The sequence below is a fragment of the Dromiciops gliroides genome, chromosome 5 (genome assembly GCF_019393635.1).
Source record: "Dromiciops gliroides isolate mDroGli1 chromosome 5, mDroGli1.pri, whole genome shotgun sequence".
Taxonomy (NCBI): domain Eukaryota; kingdom Metazoa; phylum Chordata; class Mammalia; order Microbiotheria; family Microbiotheriidae; genus Dromiciops; species Dromiciops gliroides.
Window position 1 is genome coordinate 293,386,147 of NC_057865.1, and position 23,713 is coordinate 293,409,859.

At 52.0% G+C, this 23,713-nt stretch overlaps 1 protein-coding gene across 1 annotated transcript in view; it reads right to left on the reverse strand.

Annotated features, from left to right (window-relative positions):
- The window catches only part of TCF20 (transcription factor 20), a 92,077-nt gene extending 74,269 nt beyond the window's left edge, over positions 1-17,808 (reverse strand). Inside the window, 1 exon segment of the mRNA XM_043966321.1 lies at positions 17,642-17,808. The gene's annotated coding sequence lies outside the window, so the exon portion shown is untranslated.
- Positions 17,809-23,713: the final 5,905 nt, after the last annotated feature.

A 23,713-nucleotide genomic window follows, 5' to 3' on the forward strand; every position in this document is an offset into this window, starting at 1 on the left:
TTGTACTTATTCATTGCAAAGTTACCGCTGTCTATATTTACACTGAAAATGTACACACTCCTCCCCTCCCATCTCAGAAGGTAAACTCCCTGAGAAGAGACTGCCTCGCTCTTGGCACTGGTACTCCCGGCGTCTAGCACGGTGCCTGGACCCACGGGGTGTTCAATCAATGTGTGTTGATTGACTATTTCTCCTAGAGGCGGCAGCAGTAAGTGTCTGCACACACATCCAAGCCCTTCCATGTGGGCTCATGGTGGTGCTGCTGTTTCTTATTAGAGTCATCTTTCAATTTGAGGGCAGGAGCACTGAGGGATCCTGCAGCAACCTCTTGCCTCCCCCCACCAAGAACATGAACACTTCCCGGGAAGAGAGTGCCACACTTCCCACAATGCACAAGAAACTAATTTCTTCTTTTGCCTCGATGAAGTCAGGACAAGACACTGGCCATTCATTTTCTAAAGTGAACACAGCGATACCCTAAGGCAGGTATGAGGAGCAAGGTGGCACACACCCTGTGAGCTGGGAGGCCTCTGTTCTCTCCATTAGGGTGATGATGTCTTTGGGGGTCACTAAAGCATGGGGCAACAGCCAAGATGAGAGTACCTGAGTCAGTCACTTTCCTAGGGCTGGGGAAAGCATGCCCAGAGCTCCCATTCAAAATGGAGATGACGGGCGGCTAGGTGGCGCAGTGGATAAAGCACCGGCCCTGGATTCAGGAGTTCCTGAATTCAAATCCAGTCTCAGACACTAGACACTTACTAGCTGTGTGACCTTGGGCAAGTCACTTAACCCCCATTGCCCCGAAAAACAAAACAAAACAAAACAAAATGGAGATGACAGGTGCCCCTAACTAGGAAGAGCCACATACCAGAGAGGGGGCCACGTGGGAAGAGCAGGCTGGGCCAGATGGGGTCATCCCTCCCCTCCTCGATCTAAGTCTGGGCCCCTCTTCTATACCACCCAACAGGCACTTCCCACAAGCAATTAACAATGATGGAATTTCATCTGAGCCTCCCGACAAGGGGAGATGCTAATATTCTTTCCTTTTTGCAAATGGGGAAATCAAGGCTGAGAGCAGTTCAGAGTGACTCCCCATGGTCCCTCAGTCAATAAGGGCACACAAATAGGGCAGGAATGGTTTTATTTCTCCCTGTATGCAAGAAGTCTAGAAAAGAATCCAAGCTCATGGCACTGCAGGCAGCCACCTGCCCTTCCCTCACAAGCCTGTGCCAGGCACCTGCGCGCCAATCAGAACTAGGGAAGCCTCTAGCACGCCAGCTAAAATTAGATCCTGAACCCAAAAGGCCTGGAGACATGGGGAGGCTCAAGTCCAACCTTTCCCTCAGCCTTCTCCAGAAACTCCCTGTTCCAATTCCTCATGGTATCTAGGCAGGCATTTAAAGGGGAATCTTAAGGGGAGCCTCTGAGCCTCTCCTCGCCCGAGGCCCTTTGAACAAATCAGGGGGCTGGGGGGGAAGGGCGCCCATGGAAGTTCAGCCAAGCGTGGGACTCCACTGCAGTCTCAAGGGGGGACTTTACTCAACACCAGCCTTATGTCACCAACTCCCGTCCAAGAGGCAATCTGTGTAAGGAAACGGCTGCTGCCTCCGAGCCAGACACGCCACCTGCCTGGTGAGAAATCAGTCTCTGCCCTTCAGCAGGAGGTGGCCCAGGCTTCTGGAAGGCTGGCTATCCTAGGGAGTGCGACTCCTAGCTGGTCTGCTTACCACCCTGGAAAGGCTTCCAAGTATAGCCCAGACATTGTGCTCATCATCTGAGGACCTCGCAACAGGGGCAACTGGGTGGCTCAGCTGGCAGCAGGAAGACACGAGTTTAAATCCAACCGCAGACACTTCTGAGCTATGTAACCCTGGGCAAAGTCATAGAACTCTGCCTCAGTTTCTCCATTTATCAAAATAAGCTGGAGAAGGAAATGGCAAACAACTCCAATATCTTGGCCAAGAAAAGTCCAATTAAGGGCAGGAGGAATTGGGGAAAACAGAAACAACTAGAAGCACCTACTATGTGCCAGGCCCTAGGAGCACAGTCAAAATAAAACAGCTCTTGCCCTCAAGGGGCTTCTAGTCTTTTCAGGGGAGATGATATAGACTGCATGTAAAACATCTTCAAATAAGGGGGTAGACAGAACAGCTAGGTGGCGCAGTGGATAAAGCACCAGCCCTGGATTCAGGAGGACCTGAGTTCAAATCTGGCTTCAGACACTTGACACTTGCTAGCTGTGTGACCCTGGGCAAGTCGCTTAACCCCAACTGCCTCACCAAGAAAACAAAACAAACAAACCCCCACAATCCAAATAAGGGAGTAGAGAGACTAGACCTGGGACTTCAGTAACCTGGGAAGGTCTTGGGGAGGAGCTCCTTCTACTAGTACAAGTTGGCATTTTTTTCTTCAACTCCAAGCAGTCAACATTCATGAAGCAAGCCACCTCGGGCACTGAGATTAAGCAGCTGAGCAGTGACTGAACCCATTATGTCCCAACGGGTTAACCCGAACCTGGGTCTCTGTCTCGTTGGCTTGATTCATTCCTCCGTCCATACGGTCTCTCCCATTCAGAAACAACTCTCCAACGGTTCTACAACCCTACCCATCTAAGTGGTTCCTGTCCTCTGAGACTTGTAGTGAGCTCCTCCCAAAGTGTGCCATGGAGCACCCATCCAACCTGCTGGAGGCCTCTGCCATTTCTCTTGATGGTTTCAAAGGAAAGTGATTGGGCCGGGGCTTGTTCACCTCCCGTTTCTTCACGCTTCTGGGTCACCAGACCATTTTCTTCTTCTGCCACACATTTCCTTGCTATCTCTTACAGCATCTGTTCATTACCCTCTATAGATACTCATTTTTGAGCCTTCTTAGACAGTGGTGTTCCCTGTCTTGGAGTCATACAACCCCAGTAGAAATACTGCTATTAAAAAGATGGATCTGGGGCAGCTAGGTGACTCAGTGGATAAAGCACTGGCCCTGGATTCAGGAGGACTCGAGTTCAAATCTGGACTCAGACACTTGACACTTACTAGCTGTGTGACCCTGGGCAACTCACTTAACCCCCATTGCCCTGCAAAAAAACAAAACAAAACAAAACAAAAAAACCAGATGGATCTTTGCTTCTTAGAGAAGGTTGGGGTCATCATCAAAGCAGGAAAAACCTACCTGACCATCAAGAGAAATGATGGCATACTCCTGCCCACATGCCATGGGCATCCTTGATAAAGGGGCAAGCTGTCTAACCTAAGCCAGATTCTGTAACTGACAACATTGGGATCATCAAGTCATGGACTCGAATACCTGACACCCAGGAGATCTCACTGTACTGGCTTGGCCATTGTAGAAAAACATCCGACTCGGTAGAGCAACGTGCTGCTCAGGACCCTAACTACACATCACAATCCTTTAAGCTTCCTTGTAAGAGAGCCCAGAAATCACCCCAGGCCAGGGGGTGTCCACTGTGATGGTGCTCACACAGGGCTGAGTCCAAGCAGAAGAGGGCTTCCCGGTGAGCGGGCAGATGCTCCAGATGTTTCCATTTGCAGATGCCATTGGGCAGGGGGGCACCAAGCCACACACCACTGCAAAGTCTCCTCGAAGAGACCTCTGATCCACTCAAAAAGGTCTAGTGGATCATTCATCGAGGAAAGGTCTACTGCCCAGAATCCAACGGAAGGACAAAAGGGGTTGGATTGTCTTCCAGCCCCTCGAATGTACACACACAGAGGAAATTCTAGGTAACAGGGGAGCCGAGGACCCGAGAAGGCCTTGTGTTGCTTCCAAGGAAAGGAGGGACGGCACAAGGCAGAGATGAGGACAGAGGCCTCAGAGGCACCGAGGAAAGGCTGTGCAGAAGGTGTGGGAGTGGGAGATGAAGGGGCATGTAAGAGCAGCAGCAAGGACGACATTTTCACCATACGGCGAGGGGCAGAGAGGGGAGTAATGCTGGGAAACATGCTGGAGACGAGGAGCTTGCCAATGATCTGGCAGGTGCTGATGAGCAGGACCACGGGTCCGGTGCTTTGGGCAGCTGGGTGGGTGATGAACTGGAGACATGAGGAGATGGATCAGGAGACCACTGCAACACTGGAAGAAAGGCTTAGACCGAGTGGACACATCACGGGAGAGCGGGGGAGACCGCTCCATCTCAGGTTCTGATCTGGCACACATGCCAAACCTCTCCCTTTCTTCGTCTGCAGAATGAGGTCTTGGCCTCCATCTCCACCTCGACTTTAGGCCTAAGACCAAAGTGCCCCAGCTACAAGGGCCCTCAGAGGCCTCCTAGAGCGGCCACATGGTCATGGAGAGAGGAGGAAGCCAAGGGACAGTGATGCCAAGGGAGAGCCTGTGGGGAGAAGGCAGTGCTGGGACTGGGGGCAGTGTTCTCTTTTTAATTAATTTTTTATTTATTTTAAATTTTAGTGAGGCAATTGGGGTTAAGTGACTTGCCCAGGGTCACACAGCTAGTAAGTGCTAAGGGTCTGAGGTCACATTTGAACTCAGGTCCTCCTGAATTCAGGGCCGGTGCTCTATCCACTGTGCCACCGAGCTGCCCTGGCAGTGTTCTTTCTGCTGGGCCACACACTCATCCCAACAGCCTTGGGCATTTCCTGGTCTCTCTCGATCCCTTCCAATTCACAGGCACGTGAACACTGCAGATTCATCATCGTCCATGCGATCCAGGCTCCGGCCCTCCTCATGACGAGAAGGCGGGGTGGCTTTCGGACCAGCACCAACACTCCCTCCTGGGCGGCAAGGGACAAATTGTATGCCACGATGATCATTTCCTCACTGGCAGAAAGGAAGAGAGGGCATGGGCCCACCCTAGGGAAACCATACTGGGGTCAGATACATTTACGCATCTCATCTTTATGTCCAACAGTCTCTTTATTAAATAATAAGGTGATGGAGAAGGGGGAAAAGGGCCTGCCTTCCTGCTGGCTCATACCAATAGACTGTCAGAGGACATAAACGGTTCCCAAATTAGAGTTACAAACACTTAACGATCATGGGAAAGAAAACCATCCGAGGCTCTGCCTTCCCTCTGAAAATTAGCCAACAGAACCCAAATGGGACTTTCTAGAGTAGCAAAAAAAAAAAAAAAAAAAAAAAAAAGGAAACAAAGATACCCATTGATTAGGGAATGGCTCATCCAAATGTGAACACAAGGGCATGTCAGTGCTCAGTAAGAAATGATAGATATGAAGAACATGGGGAAGCAGAGAATGTCTGTCAACAGACACAATGGGAGTGTGAGCAGCACCAGGAAAACGCAGAACACCCATCACAGTGACAACACCAACGGTGTTCATGGAAAGAACAAAACAAAAAGGATCTTGGTGTCATTGTGCTGCTGCAGTTGGGCCCCAAGAAGGCACACGTGGGGCACTGTCCTCTGGTGGGACTCGCCCTTTAGGGAGACAGACTGGACCCTTCTTTCCCCCTCTTTGTTCAAAGTGATGTGAGGCTGGGGGGTGGGGGGATGGGGAGAAATGAAGGTGCTTAAAAACAAAAGGAAACAACCATTTAAAAAAGGAAATAAGGGGGTCTTCTGCCAGTGATGGGAGAATTCCCCTCCCATCTGGATCTTTTACCACCACTCCTCTCCAGATGCCTTTCCTCTCTTCCACAAAGCCCTAGCCAGAGCTGGAAGGCTACTGATTCCCTACTTTGACTTGGATATTGCCTTGCATACAGAGAAGCCGCTCAACAAACAGGTGATTGCCTGAAGCAGACCAATCTCAATTGGTGCGCTCCATTATATATTGGCTTTGGACCATCCCCAATCCCACAACTGCAATCTGGGAGCAGAAAAATCTGTAAAAACTCAACGTTTATAAATTCTTAAAATAAAGAGTACATGACAGGGTGGCTGTTTTGGGTTTTGTTTTGGGAATGGGGGAGAGAAAAATGACCCAAAAAGTTATACTTTCTGAACCCACAGAGCTCCATCTCGTGTAGTGCCACCTTGGGAAGGATCTCCCCAATGGCAGCAGCAAGGTCTGAACAAATGACTGCTTAGTCTCTCCCGCAGCCAGGACGCACCCGCTAAGGTGTTGTTCACCCAGATTCTCACCCAAAGAGCAGTCACTCCTTCAGCATCAGACCCTACACCCTCGGGCTGGGGCCCTAGGCAACGCAGCAGCAGTGCCAGAGACTTGAAACCCCCAGTGCCTCGCCTTGCAGCCAGGTCTCCATTAAGCACAGGAGGGAAGACAAGGTCTGGGCATTTGAGGGAAACACGATCTGCGTTTGATTAAATTATTCAGGTGCAGGGAAGCAGGAAAGGGAGGGAGAGAAGGGGAGAAACAGATTTCTCTGCCTGATTGTTTCAATTCTCCCTATCTCCTTCATATATACAAAACAAGCAACACTGGTAGAGTGGAAAGAAGCTAGTCCCAGAGTGAAGAAAAAACTCGATGAGAACCTACTCTGGGGCAGCCTTAGACACCCCCTGAGCCTCAGTTTCTTCATCTGTAAAATGAGAATCCTCACACCTGCACAATCTGCTGGTTCCTCAGCATGAGTCGATGGGGAGGTGTGGGCCTGTCAGCATTACCCACCCATCTAGATGAGAGGATGCATGCACATCGCTATGCCAAGTGGCAGGGGAATGTTTTCAATGGAATTAAGCAAATTATGGACCCCATTAATCTAAAAGAATTCCAGTCAAGATCAAATCATAAAGAAAATTCTAAGAGGATCAGGTTAGGTATCTTTCTTACCTATGGCTAGGGGGATAAATCCTAAGCACAAGAGATAAAATACATCATCTCAGTTCATGAAACTGAAAAGCTTTTGCACAAACACAAGCAATCTAAGTAGGTAGGATAAGGAAAACTTGATCGGAGAAAAAAAGATTTTGCATCAAGTATCTCTAAGGGTCCTTCCTGTATCCAAGATATAGAGAGGGAATGGACACTAATATTTTAGTAGGTAAACATTTATTAAGAGCCTACTAAGAGGGGGCAGCTAGGTGGCACAGTGGATAAAGCACTGGCCCTGGATTCAGGAGGACCTGAGTTCAAATCCAGCCTCAGACACTTGACAAGTACTAGCTGTGTGACCTGGGGCAAGTCACTTAACCCTCAATGCCCCACCAAAAAGAAAGAAAGAAAGAAAGAGCCTACTATGTCCTAAGCCCTGTGCTAAACACTGGGGATACCGAAGGAAGCAAGACTGTGTGCGCTCAAGGGGCTCATGATCCCAATGGCCAAAAGCCATTCCCCAATTGGACACCCCTGGTGAAAGCACAAACTGGAACTGTGTTAAAAACACTTCTAAGATCTCCACACCCTTCCACTTGGAGATCCAAAAGAGGTCCCACATAGATCCAAACACTCATGGTGGCACTTTTTGTGGTAGCAACAAACTGGAAATACAGGCTGGCCACTCTCTTGAGAAATGGTCACACCAAAAAACAAACCCTGAGTATCACCTCTTGGACTTCTCTGCAGGGTGGAGGGGAGGCCTACAGCTGGGACACAAAGCTGACCGCTGCTGCACTGGATGGATGTGTTGACTGACTTTGCCAAACTTTGGGGTGGGGGTGGGGCTAGGTTTTCAATAAACCCAAAGGTCCCAACTACAGGGGTCTCAACAAAAACTACCAGAAAACCTGAAAGCATTCTAACAGAAATTAGATTTAGACTAACACCTCACATCACATACCAAGATATGTTTCAAACGGGCAAATACCTCAAACATAAAAGGTCACATCAAACAAATAGAGGAACAAAGAAGAAATTTCCTTTTGGATTTTAGGGTAGGCAAGAAGAGTCCACAGCCAAACAAGGGCTAGAGATGATTCGAAGATAAAATGGATACTTTAGATTACATAAAATTAAGAAATATTTGCACAAACAAAACCAATGCAGCTAAAATTGGGAAACAAAAAGTGAGAAAAAAATCTTTACATAAAGTTTCTTTGATTAAAGGTCTCAAAAAAAAAGTCTCATTTTCCAAGATATAAAATAATTTAAATATGTCAAAGCCATTCCACAACTGCTACATGGTCAAAGGATAAGAACAGGTGGTTTTCAAAGGAAGAAATTCAAACTATCCAGTTACATGAAAGAATGTTTTCGTCAATAATCAAGAGGTATACAAATTAGAGAATCCCTGAGGTTCTACCCCACACCCAGAATGGCAAAGATGAATGGAGGGAGGGAGGTAGGACAAAACATTAGAGCACTGTTGGTAAAGCTATGAATTGGTTCAGCCAGTCTGGAAACCCAACTGTGAATACCCCTTGAAGCAATGATCCCACTATTAGGCCCACACACCCCAAAGATACGATTATTACAGCAGCTCCTTTTGCAGTGGCAAAGAAGTGGCAACTGAGGGAAGCAGAGGTGAAGACCATCCAATGAGGAAAGACGCATAAACGTAATGGTAAATACCGTAATGGAATTGCTGCCAGAATTTATGAAAAAGAGTTTCTGGGAAACAAGGAAGATCTATATGAACTGATGTGCAGTGAGCAGAACAAATCTAGCAACAGTACCAGCACACTGTCAAGAGAAACAACTAGGAAAGACTGCAGACCTCTGATAATGCCACGACCCACTACATTTCTAAGGGAGGCCTGACAGAGGCGACGGATTCATTTTATTTGATCATGCAGATTTGCTAGAAGGATTTTCTCTTTTTCCCCAAGGGGGACAGAGGGAGAAAAGCTAAATGCTTGTTAGTCAGAAAAGAACTTTTAAAAAAACCAGTGCGGGGTTTGGGTTCATCTCCTAGTTCTTAGACAGACTTGTCATCTTGGACAAGTCACTGCATGGCTATGGCCTTGCATAGCCTCATTTACAGAATGTGGGGTCTGGACCAGACAGCCTCAGAGGTTCCTTCCATTGCCAAAGTTAGGATCCCATGATCCCCAAATAAGAAAAACACTGGAAGGTTTGTATGAACTGATGGCAAACAAAAGCTGCAGAACCAGGAAGAGAATACACACACAGACTTGAGTCCTACAGAGAAGAAACCCCAAAGGAATGCCACAATGATAATGACCAAGCTCAGCCCTGAAAAAGACTCTGCCTCCATTCTTCCTTGGGCACAGGTGAAGAAGGATGCCCAGTACTGCTGGGCACAAGTGATGGGCTCTTCGACTTTTTTTGCAGCCTGTTACAAGCCCTGCTCATGGAGCAGAGGAAAAGGGAAGAGAGCTCTATCTGGAAATGAATGTGACAGAAGAACAAAAGGCAGAATTTAGAATAGTGTAACCTTTTAAAAAAATGTTTTTAATGGAAAAAGCCAAAAGAAATTTAAGAGAAAAAGGAAACAGTCCAAACCAACACTTCTTCTTAGTTCCTACTGTGGACAAGGCCTTCTGTTTCACCTAGGGAGAGAGGAAGAATAAAAACAAACGAAGAAGCCAACAAAAAGAGTGCCTGCTCTCCAGAGGGTGGGTTGGGAGATTTCTCTCATGAAGATCAAACAAGGCAAGGTGTGATAGGGACAGAAGCCTAAGAGGGGGGAAGTGTTCCTGCCACTTCCCCTGCTCCATGCAGGACCTGTGACTTCACTGGTACGGAGGACACTGCCTGGGCTTCCCAGGGCTTATTTGCTCAGACACTCCAGCCCACCGTGCTTGGGTCAGAGGCAGATCTTGAGCCCAACCCAGTGGACCCCAAGGGCAGCTGTCTCTGAAACAAGGGCATTTTCTCCCAACCATCTCCAAAAATGAAGACCCCAAAGCCATACGTAGCACCAACATGCCGGTAGTCATAGCAGTCTGGCTTCAAGCAAACCCGTGGGCATCGTCTCAAAAGCAAGGTCTCGTTCCAAAGGGTACTCGGTTCAGCACCTCCCCATTAGTCCTTGCAAGAATTAGGTTTTTTCCAGAAAGGGCACAGCAAAACCCTACCAATTCAATCAAATGTTTCAAATCACCCTTTGTTTTGGTGCTTAAAGCTCATTTTAATTTTTAAATTTAGGAACTCTAGAAAGTGAGCGTTGCTATGAGAACTTTCTCTCGCCCACACTGCGCTTACTGTATATCCTGAAGGGCTTTAAACAGGCTCACTCGTAATCAAAAATACTCCCTACTCTATGGGCAAAGTGGGCAAGTCAAACGTTGCCATGAGAACCTTCTCTTCTACGGCTCCCATTTGAAATGGACAACTTGCACATATTCTTCCCCCAAATGTTTAAAAAAACCAAAACACCACCACAGTTTGGGAGGAGGAGAAGATGACATCTATGAGTGCTATCCTGTTCCCAGAAATGCCAAGCACACTGGAAGCCTGCAACTCACCAGGGATGCATGTGTTTGAAGTCTGACCGTTCAGATGGGATAAAAACCATGGGCTGCCCTGGGAGGCCGGCAGTGCAGGAGTCTTTGTCACAGCTATAGCAAAGCAAAGCAGCTCAGCCAGGTCTGCTCATCTGTAATCAGACGGCCCCTCAGGGCCAAGGCCAGGGGTCCGCACACAGTATGTGCTGAAGAAATGCCTGCCTTGGTCCAGAGCGGCAAGGTGCTTTCTCTATACGTGAGGAGACCAGGATCAAGAGAGGTGACTTTTCCAAAGTGGCAAAGAACCAAAAAGTTGGAGAATCAGAAACCCCAAACTAGGGTTCTTTTCTAGCCCAGTAGATGGCGCAGCAGATAGAGCTCAGGACTCGGGAAGAGTCACAGCACAGACCAGCCAGGTCACTTACCCTCCTTGCCTGCCTCAGTTCCCTCATCTATAATGCGAAGATAATAACCCTTCTCCACCAGGGTGTCATGGAAACCCAATGAGAGACTTGCCCTGGGTCCTCCTGCTAGGCTGCAGGCAAGTCCTGATCTCCCCATCTCTGAAGCCAACAAGGGGTTCCGAGCACAGAGCCAAGACAGGGCGGCTGCTCAGAAATGTATCTTTTTAGGTGAATCTAAACAGACGGATGGTTATCACCCTTGGGTAGCATCAGCCCAACTGGGAGAATAAAACCAGTGAAATAAGGTAGCTGTTAACCCTTTGGACCAGCGTAAGAACAAGAAACTGTCTATCGGTCTGCACGAGAGCCCCAGAGCTATGTCTGAAAGAAGAAAAGGGAATTTGAGAGGCTGCGGTTTAGGGTGTGCTAGCCCAGGCCCAAGCCTTTGCTCTAGGGGCTGGGCAATGCAGCCAACCTACTTGACCTTGGACAAGTCACAGCTGGGGGTGGGTGTCAAGGGAGCCAGAGTTTGGATGAGAGTAACTGACACAACTGAAGGCTGTCAGGGCTCCAAGGGATCTTAAAAGGCTAGAGAGGCTGGGGTGAGGAGATGGGAAAGAGCATCCAGTCCTCGGGTTCTGAACTTCCTTTGGGCGGTCAGTCTGCAGAAGCTGGACCCCCTTTAAGAATGTTTTACACAGGATCACAAAGAAAAACCAGCCGCACTGAAATAAAGATGTAACCTTTTCCCCATCCAAGTTTCTCCAGTCTATTCCAGGTCCAGGTTAAGAACACCTGTCCTGATCCAATGCCCTCACTCTGGGGATACAGCCTGCTTAAGTGACTGGCCCTGGGCTAGCTAGCTGAGACTAGAACAAGTCCCTCTGGAGCTGTGGCCCCCACCCCCCCACACCCACTCAGGTATCCTGAAAGGCAGAGGAATGTTCCTCCTCTAAAGAGCAGGCAAAGGATTATAAAAGTTAGACCCTCCAAAAATTATTCAAATTGGATGTTTAAAATTATTTAAAACCGGGGGCAGCTAGGCGGCGCAGTGGTTAGAGCACCAGCCCTGAATTCAGGAGGACCTGAGTTCAAATCCGGCCTCAGACACTTCACACTTACTAGCTGTGTGACCCTGGGCAAGTCACTTAACCCCAATTGCCCCCCCCCACACACACATTATTTAAAACCGAAATCTAATTGGAACGAAAGTTAATGATGCTTTGTCAAGAGCCTGTATCAGGCAAAGAGGGTCACCTCCCTGTATGGGGCCTTCACAAGCCAGCAGGACCTGGCTGACTCCCCCACACCCAACAGCAGGCCCTGCTTTCTGATGGCCCACACTCCATTTTCAAATCTCCCCATTTAGTACGCTCATGAGAAGAACACTTCCCTACACACTTAAGCAAAACTTCAGCCTCTGAGAAGTATCCAAAGTACTTAGAGAACTTTCAAAATAACCTATCATTTGTAAGAAAAAGCTGCCCCAGCCGGCAGGTAGATATGGGATCCCCAAACCCTACATTAGCAGCAGCCTTAACTGGGTCACCAAAGACTACCCAAGCTCCAAATAAACCACCCTCACTCCCAGAGGCCTTCGGTCAGAAGAAAGGGACTGAGGCAGGAATCGTTTCACTGGAGATTTCTTGGCTTCTAGGGCAACGCAGCTATTCTGAAAGGAAAAAAAAAAACTATCTAAGCTCTTAGAGAACTGGAGCCAGGAAGAGACTCTAAGGATGGCCCAATCCAAGCCCTGGCTGTAGAGATGAGGGAGCAGAAGGAGATGAAGTGACTCGCCCCCAAATGACAGCAGCAGGCAGTGACAGAGCTAAAGACACGCCCCCCCCCAATCCCTATCAATCTGGCAGCCCTCCCTTCCCATGGATACAAATGAACTTAAACTCATGACCTTAGCAGAGCTTTTGAAACACACACACGGTTTCTGGAAACTCTGCAATCTCTTACAATAAGCCATAAAAGTGTTGGCCCAATTGCATGCCCCTCTCCAGGACTGCCGACACAGCCAAGCACAGACACAAACGCTTAAACAACCAGAAACAACCCAGAAAAACCACCACTTCATAATTCAGATGCGGAACCAGGGAAAAGGACTGCAAAGGAGAATCAGCAACAGGCTAAAGGTTCCTCCCAAGGAAGGTCTCTGCTCTCAGCCGAGGGCCTGGAGGAACACCATGAGAGCGCGTGATGATGGGCGAGCCTGGCAAAGGGCTTTACCTGACATTTTGTGGGATCGTCCCAACAAGTATAGGGAAGCCAGTGCCATGGGTATTTATCATTCAGTCCAACTGACCACCCCAATGAGCCTTTAATAAAGGCCTGCTATGGGCTAAGCCCTGTTCCATGTTACAAGCACAAGGAGAAGGGGCCAGCCCCTCTCACCAAGGTGCTTAGATCCTCCTGGACGGAGGGAGGGGTTGGTGCGGGGGGGGGGGGGGGGGCCGCCTTAACAACTCAAGAAACCACCAAGAGCTCCTGAAGTCTCCCAAAGCCTTGGTGGGGGATGCGAGTTCCAAATGCTGCAGCAGGGTGGGGGGAGGGGCAATCCATGGCCTGAGCAATGAGTCATCAGCCTGGGTGGATTGGCATCTAAAGCCCCTCAAAATCTGGCTCCAGGGGAACAGGGGAGAGCTGGTATTTTATCCTGCACACAAGCCGAGCCATGGAAGCTTCTCAAGGAGTCGAGAGATAAGGCCAGATCCGTGCTTTGGGATCAAATTGGCTGCTGGTGTCGATGGTCCAAGGAAGCGGTGATGGGGGTCCCACTGAGGACAGTCGTATTGGAAGGGGACTGGACACCAGAGAAGAGTAAAGGTACCACTTTACAACCTGCTTTGTCTTCTCCTTAGACTATAAGCTCCTTGAAGGCAGGGACTGGTTTTTGCCTCTTTTCCGATCCCCAGCATTTAGCACGGTGCCTGGCACATAGTAGGGTTAGTGACTGGCATCACCCTTCCGATCTGACCTATCTTTGGCTCCCGTCGCAGGACCTTCACGCACGCCCCACTCTGGGATCATGCCCTTTTCTCTCCCCTCTCCACACAGTCCCACAACTTACTGCCTGTGGGGCAGGCGCCTCAAACCCAGAACTCCTTCTCCCCCAAGGGTGCCCCCCTCCCATCCCTCCCAGCTGTCCTGACTCTCTCTCATCCCTTGTAGCCCATCGTTTGCCAAGGTCTGTCAATGCCCCTTCCAACCCCCTTTCTCTCTACTACCAACTGACTCCCAGGGTCTGTGTGGGTGGCAATGCCTGCTGAATTGCCTCTGGCCTGTCTCAAGGTCCTGGCCTTCTCCAATCCACTCACCACGTGGCGGCCCAACGAGTCTTCCGGGCCTGACCATACATACCCCTTCCTGCTCACAAAACTCCAGGAGTTCCCAACTGTCTTTAGGATGAAATGCAAACTCTTAAGGCATTTAAAGCCCTTCACAGTCCGCTTCCACTACCATGCCAGGCAGATTCTACTACTCCCCCAGCAAATGAGTCGACTTGTTGTTTGGAGACCCCCCAAATTCAAGCCCCGAGCTTTTCCCTATTCCTGGAATGCTCCCCCGCTACACTCACACCTCTCAGAACCCCAAGTGTCATTTCCCGGAAGACGTCTTTCCTGATCCATCCCTCCATCTGTCAGGAGCCCCTCCCCTTGCCATGATTCTGTGCACATTCTGTCCTGGGGGGGGGGGGGGGCACATGGAACGGAAGCTCCCTGAAGGCAGAAAGTCTCAGGAATGCTGGCAGCCTGAAGAGAGGTGTGTGCGGAGGCCAGGGTGCACAGGATGTCCACCAGACAGCAGAGGGCTGGAGAGGGCTGGCATTTGGACAGAGCTGACAGATGACCCCAGGGGAGCTGGGGGAGAGTATTCCCTTTTACAGATGGGGACCCCACAGCCAGAATGTGCCAGGAGGCAGGCTGAGGCTGTCTTCCTGCCCTCTGCATAGTCCAATGATTACCAGCCCTGCTGCCCTCGAATGCCAGACAAACCCTAGAATTGTGGTCACACATCAGAGATTTTAATCCCAAACACAGATGTGACAAATCTCTCCAGAGCTGCCCCTCGGTTTGCCGGTCCAGTCTGGTGATCCACGTGCTGGGCCATAAGCTGTACGTCCCACATGTGCCCAACACTTATCATGAGGTTGCTCTGAAAGCATGGACGCCCCATCTCCCGACACACACACTGCTTGGTTTCCTTCAGGTACTTCCTCGAGTACTCGTCAGGCCCTCAGAAGGGGATAAATCAGGTGCAGTGAGCGCTGAAGCACCCCTGGGTGGGTAATGTCCCATAAGAGATGCTGCAGGATAAGCAAACCTCTGTGACAGCAGCATGCTCACAGAAGAGGGTCCCCAGATTCTTTCCAGGGGAAGCGATGGGTGCAGTACACTGCAGACGATGCCCATGTGACGATGGGTCCCCCAACAACAGAGGGGGCTATAATGGGAAATGATGGCTTAATTTTTAAAACCCCAGAGCCCCAAACTTCTTTCGCCCCACACACACACTCCCTTTGCTGGCTCCATTCCCAAGCAGGCCAACTGCAGCCCTTCAAATTGTGTATCAAATTCAGCTTCCAAAAGCCAGAGCAGAAAGTGCTCTGGGAAAACCAAAGACTCTTCCCATTGGGCCTGGCCTAAAACAGCCAAACACTCTCGGAAAGTGATCAATCACAAGAATACAGGATGCTAGAGGCCCCCCTCTTCCTTAGGGCCATCCACCAGCTGCCATGGGGCAAACACAGGCTTTCCAACTGCAGGCAAGGTAATGCTGAATTTTGGCCCAACCTGCCCAGTATTGAAGCACACACACAAATAAAATGACAAAAAATGCAAGTCAGGGGAATCCTAAAGGAGCAGAGCTCAAAGGGTCCTTACAGTTGGGGAGAAAGAGCAGAGCAAGCTTGATTTACTCAAGCAGACACTAACTGGAGTCAGGGCACTTCCATCAGCCTCAGTCTCCTGGCCTGTAAACTGGGGTAATAATAATAGTACCTCCCTCCTCCCTTTGAGGTAAGGGTCCAATGAGATAACAACTGTAAATTGCTCAGTAGGTGCTATAGAAATGTCAGCTGCCCAACAGCTGCCTCAGGTAGCACTAAATATCATTCCCATTTTACAAATGAGGAAAAACCGGGGCTTAGAGATGCTGAGATACCTGCCTCCACAGGCCCCCCAAATGAAGCCAAAAGGGCCAATTATCACTCAAGAATGGGCATGTATTTTTGCAAATCCCTTTGGAGCACAGGGAGAAGAGCAGGCTCTTAGTGTTAAAGGATCACTGGGCCTCTGAGCTGACAGTGACAGGGAGCCAGTCCCACCCCCTTCTCGGGCAGCTGCCAGCAAAGTGGGCATGTCCCCAGCCCTGGCCCACCTGGTGACAGGGAGGTTCTGGCTGGCTGCCTCTTAGGGAATCTCCATCTCCATCCTCCCCCTTGGAATCTAATATTCTAGAAGTTTCCTGGGACCTGGGGCCACCCTCAGCCATCAGAGTCTGAAGACCCAGCATGGCATAGAGCTGCTGAACCTGGAGTCAGAGGACCTGGCTTCCACTCGAGAAAAGGGGGTTTCGACAAGATGACCTCAGAGGTCATCTGATCTTTGACCTTATGAGCCCCTCTTCCCTTTGTACCCCTCTCCAGTTCGTCTTTCCAGGGCTCCTCAATGACTTCGGTCACAGCTCTTTGACCTGCCCCCCAGACACCCCTCTGGGCCTGGGGACCCGAAGCTCCAGAAGGCTCTCCTACTCTTTCCTAGCTTTGAGCTGTCCTTCTTGGGAGGAAAAACCAGGCAGAAAGTAAACAGAGTCGTCCTGCCGCCTTCTCTGATCCCTGCCCCGTGACCTTGGCAAAGTCATGCCAATTTGGGGATCCTCAGCTCTTATGTGAAAAGGGAGCACAAGAAGAGCCTTTATCAGAGAAGAACCATAGGAACACATGTGGTCACGTGAGAACACACATGTACACGCATGTACACAGGGATGCACACACACTACAGAGAATGCCAGCACAGGGTTCAGCCTGGGGGGATATGAGGGGCTTCTGTCTAGGCCTACCCTTTCATCTTAGGGGCAAGTCAAAGTACGGATGGGAGCCCACAGATGTATTCATCCTGACTGTGCCCAAGAGTCCTCGGCTGGTGATCTGGGCTCACTCAGACCCATCTGCGGATACAGAGGTGCCTGTTGGTGACGTATCTAGCCTGGCACTGCCAGGGTGCTCCCCCCCTTCCGGGGGCACTCCATCGGGACCCCCCAGAACCCTGCCCGCCGGCTCCCCGAGGCCCCACGCGCCACCAGGGGCCGCCCCAGGCTCCTCTCCCCGTAGGCCAGGCTGGGCGCTCCCGGACGGCCCGGCACACAGTAGGCGCTTGCGGGCAGGTGAGCGGAGCACGCGCAGCCAGAGCCTGCGTGTGTAAAGTGCTTTACAAACGTGACCTTGAAGCGCTACGGGGAGTGCGTGGGGATGACAAACATGCCCTGGCGCTTCTACGGCTCGGGGGGCGCCCGCCCCCCCCCTCGCCCCCGGCCCACCCGCGGACCGGCTGGCCCATGTAAACACGGCCCCGGGGCCCCCAAGGCAGCCACGTGCTCCGCGAGTCCAGCCGGCCCCCTCCCCCGGGGGAGGGGCTCGGAGCGGCCCAACCCAGGAAGTGAGCGGCCCGGGCTCGGCCGGCCGAGGGGGGAGGGCCCGGCCCGGTCCGCATGGGTCGGGACGACCCCGTCCCCGCGCCGCGGGGGGGGGCACACCGGGCAGGGGGCAGGGCAGGGAGCGGGAGCGAGCGGGGCAGGGGCGCAGCGGCGGCGGCGGGCGGGGCGGGGCGGGGCCGCGGTTACCTGGGCGCTCGCTCGGGCTCGCTCGAGGCCGCGCCTCCCGGCCTCCCTCCCCCCCCCCCCGGCCGGCCGTCCCTCCTCCCGTCCCTCCTCCCCCGGCGGGCGCTCGCCCGCTCGCTCGCGCTCCCTCCAGTCAGCTCGCTCACTCACTCACTCGCTCCCTCACAGGCTCGCTCCTCGCTCGCAGGCTGGCGGGCTCGGGCCGGGCTCCCTTCCCCGGCCGGGGCTCAGCGCGGGGCCCCCCGGCCGCAGGGGCAGGGGCAGGGGCTGAGGCCGCCGCGCTCCTCGGCCCCGGCGCGGCTCCGCTCGGGGCTGCTTCTCTCCATTCTCCCAAACACACAGGAAATAACAGAGGGTCACGTGACACCGCCCCGCCAATCAGGGGCCGCCCGGGCAGCGGCGCGCGGGCGCGCGGGAGGCGGGGGGGAGCGTGAGGGGAGGGAGGGGGGAAGATGGGAGGAGGGGGAGGAGGGAAAGGGGAGGGGGAGATGGGGGAGGGGAGATAGGGAGGAGAAAGGGGTGCGGGGAGATAAGAGGAAGGAGGGGGGGAAGGGGGAGGGGAAGTGGGGGAACCCGAGGGCAGAGGCCAGCGGGGGAGGGGTAAGGGGTAAGACCCCCCTGCCCCCAAGCCACCCGGGGGGCACCTGAGCAGGCCGGGAGGGAGGAGGGCCGGCACCGCGTTTCCCTCCAGGGGGGCCTTGCCAAGATGGGAGCAGGGGGGGCTTCCTTCCTCCAAGCCCCCCCTGCTGCTCCCGGGGCTGCCCATGGGTGCCAGGCCTGGGAGGGGTAGCCCCTCTCCCTGCACCTGAACCAGGGTTAGAACGTGTCATCTGAAAGCCTGCAGTCCCTGAGGCCTCCCAAGCAGGGGGAAGAAACCCCCCTTCCTGGGGTGTGAGGGAGAGGGGAGGGGGCGTGCCCCCCAGGGCAGGGAGAGTAGGCACCCTGTGGGGAGAAGTGCAGAGGGTCTGGGCTGGGCAGAACCCTCCAAGCTGGCCCAGAGAGGGGAAGAGGCTTCCCCAAAGCCACACAGCTTTGGACAGAGCCCCCACCCCTTCAGCTCCATCGACCAGTACAAAGCAGAGACATTTCCCGAAACTTTCCCATAACAAAGGTGTGAGAATACAGCCATCCAGGACTTTAAAAGCCTCCCCCAAGGTCTGGGCCACGGCCCCGGCCAGCACTCTCTGAAACCCGGAACCTGGAAACCGGGGCTCCAAGCTTGCCTCCGTCCGCCCACTTGCTGGGAGGTCCAGTCGGTGAATTTCCTTCTCTATGCCTCAGTTTCCTCCCCTGTAAAGTGAGGGGATTAGAGAGAAGTCACCCTAAGGAGACCAGATGGTCTCTTCCAGATACATAAGGGCTGACAACAAATCCAAGATCCTGGGACAGGCCTAAAAGAGACCTTGGATATCTTCTGAATCAAGTCCTTAACTAGGGGGAGGGGTCCTGAACATTTTGGGTTGTTTTGGTTTTTTTTAATTTTGATAATTAGTTTAATAAAATGGCCTGCCTTCCTAATGCCCTAGATTTCACAGTAGGCATTTAAAAACACGATTCTGAGAAGCATCCTAGGCTTCCTCAGGGTCCGGGTATAACCCTAAGCAGTCCCTGGGGCAATAAGGATCACCTCCCAAGAGGCTTCTCCCAGTCACCAGCTGGAAGCTCCACCTCAGCTGCTTTTCTAAGATACATGCCCCTGGGCAGTAACACTTTCCCTGCCTCAATTTCCCCAGCAGTAAAAAGGAAACAGAGGGAGTTCTGCAAGATGACCCCGATGTTCCCTTCTAGTTCTCCATCTCCTCCCTAGATCAGAAGTACAGTGAATTTTTTTAAAATGAAAATTCCACAAAATGATTGTTAAAATGAAAATATTAAAATTCCCTCAGCAAGAGGCCAGGGAGGGGAAAAGGCTAGAGGCATTTGGTTTCTAGGGACTCTCCCACACACCTTCCTTTACAAAAGAGACACACACAGGGGCAGCTAGGTGGCACAGTGGATAGAGCACTGGCTCTGGAGTCAGGAGTACCTGAGTTCAAATCCGGCCTCAAACACTTAACACTTACTAGCTGTGTGACCCTGGGCAAGTCACTTAACCCCAACTGCCTCACTAAAAAAAAAAGAGACACACACCCTCCAGATGCCTCAGGACTTCCAGGGAGAGCTGGCCTACAACCCCTCCCCATCCCCAGGCCTCTGCAAGGGGATGTGGGGAGGCCCATTGGGCCCCCTGAGGGATGGGACTCTGAGTCTGGAGAAATCAGGACCTTGCCCAGGGAAGGGAATTTACAGACCCACCCAGTGAGTTCCCCAGGAATGGTGGGATACCTTGGCAGTGTAGGGAACCATATCACATGTTCTGCTCCCCCTCTCACTGGGGAATTGGCTGGGGCACCAGCTCTGGGAGGGAATTTCACCTGCAGATTCCCAAGCATCCAAGACAGCCCCAGGAAAAAAGGGAGAGTTTAAGGTTTTCAGAGGCAGCAGAAGGAAGACTGGGCCACTGGGCCTCAGTTTCCCCATCTGTCAAGTAGGGATCATCTTACAGGACCTACTTCGATGAGAGCCTGAAAAAACCGCAGCTTAGGAAAAAGAGGTGCTTAGAGTCCCTAGGCCTGGGAGTCAAGTTCCTTCCCAGCCTTCAGGTCCAACACCCAGCGTCTCAACTCAATGATTTATTGTGGAGCAGCTGTAATGTCCCTTAGGGCTTAATCTGGAGTTTTGGACCAGAAAGAAATCATGAGGAGATAAAGTAAATGTAATCTCGTGGAGGGCAAGGTCTATTTCACCTGTGAGTCTATGCTCAGGAGAAGTACTTTGCTTTTTGTCTCTGTTTAAAAAAATCCAACAGCTGCACCTGAGAGAGCCATCTCAGATACTCCAAGGAGAATATTCCCTTTTAGCCCCTTCCTGCTTGGATTCCTAGCTCCCCTTGGCAAAGACAGGTCAGGTCTGCCTGTATCCAGGCCCCCCTCCCCTGCACAACACTGACAGGCCTCCCCATGCTGGGCAGCTCTGGTCTTTCCATAAACATGCCACCAAAGGCTCACCCAACCCGACAGGGCATCCCTTCCTTCCCCTTGTCATCTCAAGGATGCCAATGGAAGGCATCATTGACATTCTCAACCTGGATATGAGGATAGCCGCTAGGTGGCGCATGGGATAGATTGAGGGGTCTGATGTCAGGAGTTCAAATCCAGACTCAGACATTTACGATCTGTGTGACCTTGGCCAAGTCACTTCACTCTGTTTGCCTCAGTTTCCTCCTCTGTAAAATGAGCTGGAGGAGGAAATGACCAACCCCTCTAGTATCTCTGCTAAGAAAACGCCAAATGGGGGTCTGAGAGACTCCGACACTGCTGAAAAAATACCTGAAGGACAACATTCACTGAAGCCTGGTTTAGAACAGAAGGAAGAACTAAGCCCGACCCCCTCCTTTTCTAGATGAGGTGAGTGACTCGCCCAGGGTCACAGAATTAGTAACCTAGGAAGCAGGTGTGAATCCGGATGTCCTTACTTGAAGACCAGCATTCTATTTCCTACACTCTGCCCCCAAGCAGCAGATAACAAAAGGCTGCTCTCTACCAGGCTCCCATTACAATGAATCCTTGCTAAATCGCATTGGACCAGGGCTGGCCTCCCTTTTTGAACCTAGAACACTTCAAAAGAGAAAAACTGGGTAGTGAAAGCTCAAAGGAGGCAGGGAGGAGTCTGATCCCCATTTTATAGATGAGGAAAAGGAGGCAGAGGCAGAGACTGGCCTGACCAGGCCAAGGCTGAACTGGGAGCTCAGTGTGAGTCAACCAGCCAAAAGATCATACCGGAGGAGGCTCGGGTGAGGAAGGAAAACACTCACCCATGGAGCTGCCCTCCGGTATAGGAAGGGGCATCCCAGGCAGAAGGGATCATCAGCCTCCTCCTGCTGGGCCACAGAGGACAGAAGCAGGAAAAAGACAATGAGGGAAACTGAGGCAGCTTGAGGACTGGAGTGGAGCTGAGGCGAGAGGCCTTCCTGCGCCTGGGGGGGGGGGCCCTCCAGCCCAGGTGAACTCATTGTTGCCTGCCGGCTCTTCCGGCTTTTTGGGGTGCCTGGAACCCTCTCCACACAGCCCATCTCTCCTGTCATTACAAATGCTTCTGCCCTCTCCCAGGAGCCCAGGCAAATTGGGGATTAGAAAGGGAGATTTTTTTTTACCATCAGGTCATTGCCTCTACTTCCAACTGTCAGTGCTGATGGATGGGCCGCCCTGGCTTTGCTTGGGAGATGTGCAGGGGGTGGGTGAGGGATGCCATCGTCTTAGCGGCACTCAGGAACTCTCTCTCTCCTCTCTCTCTCTCTTTCTCTCTCTCCCTCTCTCTCCTCTCTCTCCCTCTCTCTCTCTCTCCTTCTCTCCTCTCTCTCTCTCTCTCTCTCTCTCTCTCTCTCTGTCTCTGTCTCTGTCTCTCTCTCCCTCTCTCTCCTCTCTCTCCTCTCCCTCTCTCTCCTCTCTCTCCTCTCTCTCCCTCTCCCTCTCTCTCTCTCTCTCTCTCTCTCTCTCTCTCTCTCTGTGTCTCCCTCCCTCCCTCCCTCCTCCTCTCTCTTTCACACCCCTATCCCTCCCACTGCCCCCCATCCTCACCTTTCTCATTCAGAGGGAGACCATCTGCAGAAGTACACCTGGCTGGGTTCTCTCAGTCTGACCTCTGCTCCAGGGGCATACCCTCCCCCATCCCTCCCAATGGGGTCTCTAGGACAAGGGGTTGTGTGTCAGGGACACCCCAGCTGTTGGAATTCTCAGAATCATGGTTTTAAATGAAAAAAAAATTAACATACCAAGGATTTCTAAGATGACAAATTGTGGATCCTTCAAAGTGATCAGGGACTCCCAGGATTCCTGGATGCCAGCCCCTTCAATGGTGGCAGCCCCACAGGCCTGAAGGCTGAAAGGAAGCCGGCTAGTACAACCAACCCCTTACTACACAGATGGGGAAACTGAGGCCCAGAGAGGTAAGCAATTTGACCATGGTCACACAGCAGCACAGGTAATAACGGAGCCCAGCTGCAGCTTTATTAGGAGCTGCTTGATACAGAAGAACAAAGACTCAGGAGACACGGGTTCCAATCCTGCCCCCAGTTCTAAGCTGCAGCAAATGAAGCCTCAGTTTCTTCCTTTGTTAGTGGGGGACAGCAAAGTGTGCACAACCTACAACTTCTGAGGGCTTTATGGGAACAGATCTCACGCTGTAGCCTTCAGAGCACCAGGGAAACAGGACTTCACACTCCTTGTCACTAGCTGGGCCCTCGGCCCACAGTGGCACCGGAAGAACCCAGAATCCCTGCCTTGGTCCCTGGCCAGAAGGGGCCAGGAGGAGATATCAGGCCAAGAACCTGATGGGGAAAGAAGCTGGGATTGCCCAACCTGCTGATAGCTACCCCATGCCAAGGCAAGTGTGGAGCCTGGGGATGGTCTGACTTGAGACTTGGGAAAACTGGGACAGGGCATCACCGGCAGGGGCCTGAGAAAAGGGAAGGTTGGGGCAGCTAGATGGCTCAATGGATAGAGCACTGGTCCTGGAGTCAGGAGGATCTGAGTTCATTCAAGCGTCAGACATAGACTAGCTGTATCACCTTGGGCAAGTCACTTAACTTTGACTGCCTCTAAAACCCCAGGGAATATCAGAGCTGGGAGGGATGATGATGATATCCTAAATCAAGGGCTGGACCCCTCCCCGTTTCCTGGTCCAGTGATAGGCAGTAATAAAAACTAACCCTTGGCACTTTGCACACACAAGCCCCCAGAAGGAGAAGGTACCATGGCCGTCTCCAGAGACAGATGAAAAAATCGAGGCTGAGAGACATTAGAGCCCAGGGCAGGAGCCAGAGCACAGACAGACCCCAAAACGGAAGAGCTGTCTGTTCTAATGCTCGGTTTTACAAGGGAGGAAACAGAGGCCAGAGAGGGAATGAGTAGCCATGTTGGTGGCAAGCCTAGGCCTGGCCCCTCGGGTCTGGTGCCCTGCCCACCACACCACACAGCCTCCCCAGAAGCCTGGCAGCCCTTCCCTTTGAAGGGCTCTATTCACAGAGCTCTTTGATAGCCCCCAGGCTCCTTCAGCCTTTCAGGAGCCCCACACAAGCAGGAGGGCAGGGGTTTTGTGGGAAAAGTGCCAAAATTTAACACTAAGAGGGTCCAGATTCAAGCTTTGCCAGCCTGGAGCCTTGGGGCAGTCATTTCCCCTCTCTCTGTCT